Genomic DNA, 11210 nt, shown 5'->3' on the forward strand with positions numbered 1-11210 from the left:
AATCAAGGGCTGAAAGGGTACTGGATGGATGGATGGATGGATGGATGGATGGATGGATGGATGGACAGACAGATGGTAGAGGAAATTATTAGGATATTTATTAGGCATCTCATTTTCTCCCAATTGTCTAGCAGAGGAAATATATTATAAAATTGGAATTTTTTTCTCTTGACAGACAGGCAAAATAGAGAAAGGATATGATTAACCTTGACATTCCAGAAGACTTGCTCCTCCTCCTCTGTCCTCTTCTACCCTAGTGTGTCAGACAGTTTGCACAGAATTATAATCAGCACATGAGGGTTAAATTAGTGATTCATGAGACAAAAAAAAAGTTATTCTTCCTTGAAAGAACATCTCTAGAAGAAAGAATGGGGGAGCATTATACAGAGGTTCAAATATAAAACATATAATAATGTTTTCCTTTGCTTCCTGTGTTTTGTTTTTGTCATTTTGAGACAAGGAGGTTCCATCATGTAGCCCTGGCTAGCTCACTTTCAGTATGCAGAGCACGCTGGCCTTGAACTCACAAAGATCCCTCCTTTCTTAGCCTCTCCAGTGCTGGGATTAAAAGCTTGCCCTGTCATGCACAATTGATATGGTTTTTCTGAAACATCTTAATAGAAAACCTGATGAAGAGGAGAGATCTTTTAGAGACCTTGGAAGGGCTCTCAGTGTAAGGAGAGAGAGCAGAAGTGTTTGTGTGGTGTGAAATTCCCAAAGGCCTTCCTTCACAGGTGCCTGGGACTGACTCGACTGTTAGATGTTCAGATCCACGCAGGCTCAAATTCTTCTCACTTTGGCAAGGACTCACTTGCCTTGACTGACAGATGTTAATTGGGAAAGAAGATCAGCTCTAGAACAGTAGGCAAATAGAACACTAACAACTCGGAGAACACAGCTTCTGCTTTGACCCCAGTGCATGTGAAGGGCAGAGGTGCCGCCAAACCCACACTCGGCTGTGTGGATAGTCTAACCATAGGGTAGCTCACCCTGGGATTTGTCTCACAGCTGTCTTTAAGGTCACCCTTTTATTCCACTTCCCTCTGCTCATCAGCCCTTGCAAAAAGAACAACAAAAAGCACGGGAGAGCTGAGATTTACATAGGCCGGCAGCTTTACCAAGTTCTGAACACAGAAAATGCCTGGGAGGTATTAGGAAGGGCAGTTAATTGGTTGGCTCCTGAATGTGTTAATCCCGAGCAAAGCTGTGTTAGTACCTCATTAGCACATTAATTCTACTGACTATTCTCTCGCAGTCCTGTATCAGTTAAAACCTTCAGCATTTCTGGAGTTCTTTTTCTTTTTTCTTTTCTTCTTTCTGGAAATCAGGTCGTATTTACTAGACTTGCAAATGCAGATCCTTGTCTCCAAAGCCTGTATTTAGGGAAAGTGAGATTAAGAAAAGATAAACTTGTAAACATGTTCTTGAAATACTGAGTTTGGACCTTCTCTGCTAAAAAACAAAACAAAACAAAAACAAACAAACAAACAAAAACCCCTTGCTCCCTTGCTTCTGAATGTCATCAGGGATTCTTGCCTGTCAGTTCAGGGAGTCGTGAGAGGAGAAGTGACCAGCCAGCATTCCAATCCAGTGTCCAGCTGTACTGCAAAAGTCACACCCCCCACCCCCGCAGCCTGTGTAGGAGGCAATGCCCCTATCTCCACACACCTGGCACCACGCTCTGGGAGGAGAAGGTGGGAGGCTCACTGTTTGGGCTGGTCCAGTGGATCACTGTTTGGACTGGTCCGATGGCTCACTGGGTAAAGTCCTTGCTGTGCAAGCTTGAGGCTCCCCAGGTGACATAAGTCAAGCTTGCTGACAGGTGCCTGTAACCAGAACTGAGGGTACAGGAACAGTCAGAGGTGTGTGTGTGTGTTGCTAGCCAGCTTGTCAGCTAACTCAGTAATCTTCAGATTCAGAGAGAGAATCTCTCTCAAAAACTTAGATGGAGAGCAATAGAGGAAGACACCTAAAGTTGGCCTCTGGCTTCCATATGCATAGGCACAGATAAGCATGCCTCCCCACATGCATACCCCAATACACGCATACCCCCCACATACATGCCCACACATATGAATGCACACAATGCATGCCCCCACATGAGTGCACGCACACATAAATGCCTCCACATGTATGCCCACACACATTTATACCTCTACAGTGCATGCCCTCACATGCATACCCCCACACAATGCATGACTACACACACATGCATGCCCACACATACATGCATGCCCCCTCACATGCACGCCCCCACACACATGCATACCCCCCACATACATGCCCACATACATACATGCCCACACACATATGCATACCCACACACATACATGTCCACACATGAATGCACACAATGCACACATGCATGCTCCCACATGTATGCCTACACACATGCATGTCCTATATACATGCATATCCCTCACATGCATACCCACACATATATGCATGCCCACACACACATGCATGCCCCCCATACATGCATGCACACACATGCATGCCCCCATACATGCATGCACACACACACACATGCATGTCCACACACACAAGCTTGCCCATACACACATGCATGTTCCTCACATGCATGCTCACACACATGTATACTGACACACATGCATATACCACATATACATACCACCTTTGCTCCCAAGTTATTTGCCATTCTTTCACATTGGAGCTCATGACCTCATGGATTTTCCAATACCTTTCTAAAATGCATTTTCTGTGCACTTTCCCGTCACCGTGTTATTGTTGTATTTTAAGTATGAAATACCCCCATAGGATCAGAGACTAGGGGTTTGATTGCCAGTCAGTGAGCTGAAGTGCCCAAACCCTGATGACTCTGACCTATTCAAAATGAAATCACTGGTGTTGTCTGGGAAGTGGTTAAAGAAACAGGAGTTGGACCTTAGTGGAGGGAGCAGATCACTGGGGCCAGTCCTAGAATGATGTATCTTGTTCCTCTCTTTACCCTCCCTGCTTCTTGCCTGTGGAGAAATGAACAGGCCCTGCTATGCGTTTCTCTGCCATTACATTTTTCTTCCCCCAGGCCCAAAGCAAAGGATCCAGCCAAACATAGAGCAAAGCCCTTGCTACAATGAACCTTTCCTCCTTTTAAATTATGCCAAGTGTTTTGTTATAGACATGAATAACTGAGGGCACGATCAAAAAGGGCAAAGTTACACAAATCAGTTGCTTTTCTCAGTGCTACAACAAAACATCAGAAAGAAACAACTTGAGGGAGGAAAGTTTGTTTTGCTTCAGTCTGAGGGTATATCATGGTGTAATGGCCTAACGGCTGGAAGATGAGGCTGCCTGCTCACATCTGGGCAGATCAGATCAGCAAGGAGAGAAAACAGAATGCCTGCACTCACTGATTTTTTTTTCCAGGACAGCAGCCAATGGGATGAAGAGCCAATGCCAAGGGCTGGTTTCCTCCCTTCAGTTAATCCTCTCAGGAAACAGGCTCAAAGTCACACCCGCCAGTAGGATTCCCTCGTGCCTTATGTGTTTGCTAATTCAAACAAGTTGGCAGTGAGGATTAGCCCTCACAGCTCATCGTCCTAGGATACAAAGAGGCCATGCAACAAGCAGAGATAAGGCTGAGGTTTACAGTGTAAGAGAAAGAAGCTTCAGATATTTTTCCTCTGGTTGCAGCCAGGGAAACTGGGGGGAGGTGGGGGAAGCCTAGACATGACCCAACTTTTAATGACATGGCCTCTGCCCCTAAAGCATGTTTAGTTAGAATGGCATGTCCCTCTATGTTGTTCACTAAGGGATCTTATACACTGATGCCCATTGCCGGCACCTTGTAAATGCTCAAAATATTTGATAAGGGTGGGTGTGGCCGCACACACCTTTAATCCCAGCACTCAGGAGGCAAAGGCAAGAGTATCTTTGTGAGTTCAAAGCCTAGGAACTTTGGAGGGTTTCGGAAAGCTGAAAAAGATTTTCCAGAGGATGACTCTCCCTGAATAAGAAAATTCAAAGATAAGAAGAAAGACCAGCCCAGATTCACTTCCTGTTGTATTTAATCTTTTCAGTAACACATAAAGGCCCTGCATCTACAGAGAGAGTTCCAGACAGCCAAGGCTTCACAGAGAAACTCTGTCTTGAAAAACCAAAATCAAAATAATATGGAACTTAGTGGTAACATACCTGTTATGGAAGTACGGGGTCCAAAGGCTGGACTCCCAAGCACAGGGAGGGAAGGCTGGACTCCCAGGGTCTGTGTAAAAGTCAAGCACGGGGTGGGGTGGGGGGCTTTTCACTCCTAGTTGAGGGGGAGAGACAAGTTAGATCCTTAGAGCTCATTTGACAGCCAGCCTGGCTAACTCAGTGGACTTCAGATTCAGTGAGAAAGGCTGTCTCAAAATATAAGCTGAAGAACAGTTAAGGAGGAGAGCAAACACCATTGACCTCTGGTCTGCACTCACAACATGTATCCACATTAACAAATGCTGCACACACAGCCCTCCCTGCACACACAGCCCTCCCTGCACACACAGCCCTCCCTGCACACACAGCCCTCCCTGCACACACAGCCCTCTCTGCACACACAGCCCTCTCTGCACACACAGCCCTCACTGCACACACAGCCCTCCCTGCACACACAGCCCTCACTGCACACACAACCCTCACTGCACACACAACCCTCCCTGCACACACAGCCCTCCCTGCACACACAGCCCTCACTGCACACACAGCCCTCTCTGCACACACAGCCCTCTCTGCACACACAGCCCTCACTGCACACACAGCCCTCACTGCACACACAGCCCTCACTGCATACACAGCTCTCATTGCACACACAGCCCTCACTGCACATACACAACCCTCACTGCACACACAGCCCTCCCTGCACACACAGCCCTCTCTGCACACACAGCCCTCCCTGCACACACAGCCCTCTCTGCACACACAGCCCTCCCTGCACACACAGCCCTCACTGCACATACAGTTCTTGATGTACCCACAGCCCTCCCTGCACACACAGTCCTCCCTGCACACACAGCCCTCACTGTACATACACTCCTCCCTGCACACACAGCCCTCACTGTACACACAGTCCTCCCTGCACACATGACTCTCACTGCACACATGGCTCTCACTGCACACACAGCCCTCACTGGAGATGCTAGGCGAGGTATATAGAGAACAATGGGTGTAAGCCTCACACCCTTAGCTTCTTGTCCGTGCAAAGTCCTTGCCTTTTCTTGGCACATCCATCTCACTCTGTGAGGGTGACATAATGACAGAGTAAAGGGATAAATGGTAGGGAGAGATCTCGGAGTGAATCAGTGAAGAATTGGATCAGAGGGTTTAGGCAAAGGACCTGATACCCTGCTGAGACTGAACAGAAAAATAAGAGGTGATTGGGAGTGTGAAGATACTTCTGAGAACCACCATTGTCTTTATGAACTTGAAAGCAGGGGAATCAAAGAGGGAGAGAAAAGCAGAAGGGTAGACCAACCGAGATTAGGTTTATAAATGCTCGCCCAGCATAGATCACGTTTTGGCCACCATGCCTAACCATATAAGTGAATAAATCCACTGAGGAGCTGCTCCTAAGGGAGTCTGCAGTTATCTAAAATCTGTTCCTTGATTTGACTGGCACAGGCCCATTGAGAAAGAAGCACTACATTTCTTTAGTCCCAGCACCAGAGGCAGGAGGATCTTTGTGAGTTTGAGGCCAGCCTGGCCTACAGAGCAAGTTCCAAGATAGCCTAAGGCTACACAGAGAAACCCTGTCTTGAAAAACAAAAACAAAAAATAAGAGAGAGAGAGAGAGAGAGAGAGAGAGAGAGAGAGAGAGAGAGAGAGAGAGAGAGAAGAAATAAGCATTAGATAGATCCATTAGGTGTTACACAGATAGCTTCTATCTGAGTAAACAAGGCTTAAAACTCAAATCCCCATGAGCTTCTACCCAGCAATGAGAGGGTTTGAACCCATGACAGTCCCCTTGGGTGCAGACAACTTCAAATCATAATAGGCAACAGCAGAAGCCAGGCATTAACCATTGTGGGTTTTTCATCTGCAAAATTTCAAGCCACTAGAAACAGCTCCAACCGTTCCCCCAAACAAGTGACTTTTTTTTTCTCCCTTCACTGATTTTGGAAACAAGGTCTCATGTAGCCCACACTGGCCTTGAATTCACTACATAGCCAAGGCTGCACAACATGACTGTACTGTTTTACATTTCCAGGGTCAAGAAGAGAGAGAGCAAATTCCTCCACATTCTCTCCAGCAGGTGCTCTCATTCCATTTCTTTCCTTCTTCAGTTTGAGCTGGTTTTTACGGCTGTGTAGCAATAGCTACTGTTTCCCTAATGACTGGTGATGTTGGGCTATGCAGTTTATCGTTGGCTTCAGAGAACCTCTCGGCAAATGATTTTCTTCTCCCCAAGCCTTAACTTTCTCATCTGTCAAATGAGAGAACAGGCCCAGGTGATGCCTGGCAGGCTCTGCAGCTCTCCATACCCCACATACCTCTTCCTACATCCACCCCAGGTGAGCTCCTTTGCACAGTAACAGCTCTCCATTTTCCCTTTAGGCATCATTATCCCTGTCTGCCAAGAATTGACAAGCAATGAATCTTACCGGAGAGCTTAGCTGACACTTCCATGCAAAGTGCAGGAACTTCATTTGACCCTTTAAGCCTTATACAGCTCTTAAGTCTCTGTTACCATAGGCTGAACAACAACAATAAAAAAAATAATAAATAAAAAGCACACAAATTTACAAGAAATTTTTATTAATTTTTTGATGCACTGAATAGATGTTTGAATTCCTTTGTTCTCGAGATCACTGTGGGTCATAGCTCTGAGTGGGTGGGAAACAAGATTGTGGTCAAGCATCATTTGAGTGGCAACTGGAAAAGGTATGATTGGTTGTCTGTGAAGGAAAAGTTATGTTTGAGTCAAGCTTTGCCACTTACTGTGTGTATTAGTCCACTTGTCATCATTATCATAGAGTATCTAACGTAAACTATACACACACACACACACACACACACACACACATACACACACACATACACACACACACACACACACAGACACACACAGACACAGACACACACACACCGTCTCACTCTGTAGCCCTGGGTGGTGGTCAGAACTCAATATCTTGCTATATAGACCAGGCTGGCTTCAAATCCACAGAGATCTGCCTGCCCCTGCTTCTGAAGGACTTGGATCCAAAGCCACAGGTGGCTTCGAGGTCATGCTGCTGATATGAACTGGCTCTGGGAGGCTCCTATCGTGCCATTATGGGGACATGTGCAGGAGAAAAAAAATCATATGGCCAGGTAGGAAGCCACAGAGACTGTAGCCAGGACTCCAGCAGCAACTGGTGCCTTAAACCCTTCTGAGGACCCACTTGTTTGACCTCTTGAAATTGCTGAGCTTCGGATCACATTCTTAATACCTTCTAGGAGACATGTACCATCCCAACCGTAGAACCACGTGACCTAGTCAAGAAATTCAAAGTCAGCAGAATATGACTGCTCCAATATCTGCTGACAAAGGTGTCAGGAAGAAGTGACCACACACGTGGGAAGTGCCTCGTTCAGAGCAAGCACAGCATAACACGCAGCTATAACCAGGTGGGATGCACAAAGGAAGATGCACAGCAAGTGCCGCGGCCCCTGCATGCTTTCACACACCCATGTCCTTTGAGCTCCCCACTAATACCAGGAGACTTAGATCTACACAGCTACAAGTCGATGACAACTGTGGTTTATAAAACCAAGATCCATAGAAGCTTCAGATTACCCTGCCACTGAGAGAAAAGGATGGAGTTCAATCAGCATGCTTAAGAAACTCCTACTCCCGTCTTATTCAGTAAGAAACACAAATACGAGCACAGAGTAGCTCAGACCAGGCCACAGAGTCACAAAGCATTCAGCTCAGCAAGGGAGTTACTCCTGAGGATCAGGCAAGTGAGGGAGGCAAAAAGAATCTCAAGAATCTAAATTCACTGTCTCAGAGCATCTCAGAGCATCCCAGCTGCCTGGTCCAGGAAGCCCGGTCCAGCTGCTGCAGGGAGGGAGTGGCACACAGCTCTTCACGTCCCCCTCCCTTTCCTCCACATAGAATTCAAGCACTTTCATCTCACAGTCGCTAAAACCTCACCAGCCCGCGTTCTTGTTAACATTACCACAAATGAGCACAAAGTTGTATTTCTTCTATTAACCAAAATCCAGGAGCTACTTTTAAAAACAGAAACACATTCTCTGGTGCCTTTTCTAAAATTGGTTTCTATTATGTGAGTTTAGTTCTTTTATCATCTTGTCACAATTAGACTTACTAGCTTCCAAAACACCGTTAGATTCTATTATCTACTATGAACTGAAGTACCCTGAAATAATAATAATAATAAAAAAGACACACCTATGTTAATGATTCTACAGTGCTGGATGACCTTAGGATCATGAAGAGCTGGACTATTGTAGCTCTAGAGCCAACCAAAGACAACTTAAAGAAGGAAGAGTTTACCTGGTGTGTGATTCCCTCAGGAGAAACCTTAATGACAGAGAAGATCTGGTAACAGAAGGACTAGAGCAGGAAGCTGGCTAATCACATTAAGGTCACACACGGGAAGCAGAGAGAAAACAGGAAATGGGCAAGGCTATAAACCCTCAAAGACCACTCCCAGTGACATACTTCTTCCAAAATGCTACCCTTCCCAAAAGTTCCATAACCTTCCCCAAATGCCACCTACTAAGCACACCTCTACTTGACCTAAGTCTCTTGATACCACCAGTCTGGGGACTATGCTCCAAACATACAAGCCTTTTAGGGGACAAACAACATTCAAAAGTATAGAAATGTGTGACCTTGTCAAGGAGCAGAACTTCAGTAAAGTGGGAAACTGGTTTCTGCTGACAAATACATGGGCCTCAGGGGTATATTTTCTATTCAAAGATCCACAGTCTTCTGAACTGCCTCCACCTGTATCCAATCTTATGCCAAAAAACAAAAAACAAAACAAAACACCTATCAAATAATACCTTTAGATTATATTTTTAAAAAAGGTTACACTTATTTATTTATTCATTTATTTATTTATTATTTAATGTGGGCAATGTAGGCCACTAGGCATGTGTGGGAGATTAGAGGACAACTTGCAGGAGTCAGTTTTTCCCTTCCACTATACAGGCCAGGGCCTATAAATCAAACTCACGGATTAGACTTGGTGGGGAAGTGCCTTTACCCATCTTGCTGGCTCTGGAATGTATTCTTAGCAGACCAACCACAGACTACAGATATCATCAGATAACAGAAACCCACAGCTTCTTGTCACTCTCTAGTGTGTTTGATAAATGTCTTGATTCATGATATTGTTCTGCTGTAAGAAATTCATAGTCACCTCAAGAGTGAACCATTCTATCTGAATACCTATTTCTGGGTCAAAGTCACACACATTTGGCTTCAAATAAACTCTTTTCATGCCTGTTGAAGTGACAGCTATGATTTTGGTCCACACTATGTTGTCTCGCTTCTAGTAGATTTTATAGCAATATACTGTCAATATGCATGTGTATACAGTACCTTTCATGTCCTGGACACTGGAGTCTAGGCTTCGTGGAACCTACATTTTAAGAATGGCTGAACCCGGGTGGCGGTGGTTCATGCCATTAATCCCAGCACTTGGGAGGCAGAGGCAGGCAGATTTCTGAGTTCGAGGCCAGCCTTGTCTACAAAGTGAGTTCCAGACAGCCAGGACTATACAGAGAAACCCTGTCTCGAAAAAACAGACAAAAAACAAAACAAAACAAAAACAAAAAACCCCACAAAGAATGGCTGAGACCTAATGAAGGCTATTAGGACTTCATTTGAATATCAATAACTCTGGTCCATTAAGAAATTGGATAAACTTTGTGTCTTTAATGAAAATATATTACATGAACCAGACTGCTTCCATCTTAGGCTTGAAAGCCATCTTATAGTAAAGATAAATTAGGCTCATTCCTGCTTATGAATAAATCACTGTTTAACAAGAATTGGGCTTCGCCCCACCTGTAAGCTTAACTACAATGGCTCTGCATTGCCTGATCCAGGAACCTTGACTACCACATCTTTGTTTCAAAAGGTTGTAATGACCATCTTTCAACCCTGCTTTTATTTCTAAGGGTTGTTATGACTACTTTGTTCCGACCACCTTGCTTTGACCACTTTGCCATGTTTGCTTCTGTAGTTCCGCCTATGTTGCCCACCAAATCTCCCATCTGGAAACCCCTTACCCTTGAGCTATAAAAGCCTTGTCTTCCTTATGTACCCGTCTTCCATGTCTCTTGAACTCCACTATCAGGGAGAGACAGCTTAGGTACACGAATAAAACACTTGCTTTAACACACATGGTATTCACTCACTGGTAAGTGGATATTAGCCCAAAAGCTCAGAATACCCAAGATACAATTCACAGACCACATGAAGCTCAAGAAGAAGGAACACCAAAGTATGGATACTTCGGTCCTCCTTAGAAGGGGGAACAAAATACCCATAGACAAAGTGTGGAGCAGAGACTGAAAGAAATGCCATCCAGAGACTGCCCCATCTGGGGATCCATCCCATATACAGCAGTCACCAAATCCAGACACTATTATGGATGCCAACAAGTGCTTGTGACAGGAGCCTGTTATAGCTGTCTTCTGAGGGGCTCTACCAGTACCTGACAAATACAGAGGTGGATGCTCTCAGCCAACCACTGGACTAAGCACATGGTCCCCAAGGACCCAAGGAGCTGAAGGGGTTTGCAGCCCCATAGGAGGAACAACAATATGAACCAACCAGTACCCCCAGAGTTCCCAGGGACTAAACCACCAACCAAAGAGAACACATGGAGGGACCCATGGCTCCAGCTGCATATGTAGAAGGGATGGCCTTGTTAGACATCAATGGGAGGAACGGCCCTTGGTCCTGTGAAGGCTCAATGCCCCAGTGTAGGGGAATGCCAGGGCCAGGAAGCAGAAGTGGGTGGGTTGGTGAGCCGGGGGTGGGGGGAGGAGATAGGGGATTTTCTGAGGGGAAACCAGGAAAGGGGATAACACTTGAAATGTAAATGAAGACATATCTAATGAAACAAAACAACAACAAAAAACATTTGCTTTAATTAGTTTGACTGTGATCATTTGGGTCAGTTGTCTTTCTCTTTGAATCTTTGGGATTAACAATATTATAGTATGTACAGTGCCAGAGAGAAACTAATGAT

General features: G+C 45.3%; 1 long non-coding RNA gene across 1 annotated transcript; it reads right to left on the minus strand.

Annotated features, from left to right (window-relative positions):
• Positions 1–1663: 1663 nt before the first annotated feature.
• On the minus strand, positions 1664–8556 carry Gm41981. Its single transcript, XR_878639.1, has 3 exons — positions 8495–8556; positions 4156–4270; positions 1664–1838 (listed from the first exon to the last, which is right to left on the minus strand). It is a non-coding gene; the product is annotated as a predicted gene, 41981 (long non-coding RNA).
• Positions 8557–11210: the final 2654 nt, after the last annotated feature.

Source organism: Mus musculus, chromosome 1, assembly GCF_000001635.26.
Source record: "Mus musculus strain C57BL/6J chromosome 1, GRCm38.p6 C57BL/6J".
NCBI classification, from domain to species: Eukaryota; Metazoa; Chordata; class Mammalia; order Rodentia; family Muridae; genus Mus; species Mus musculus.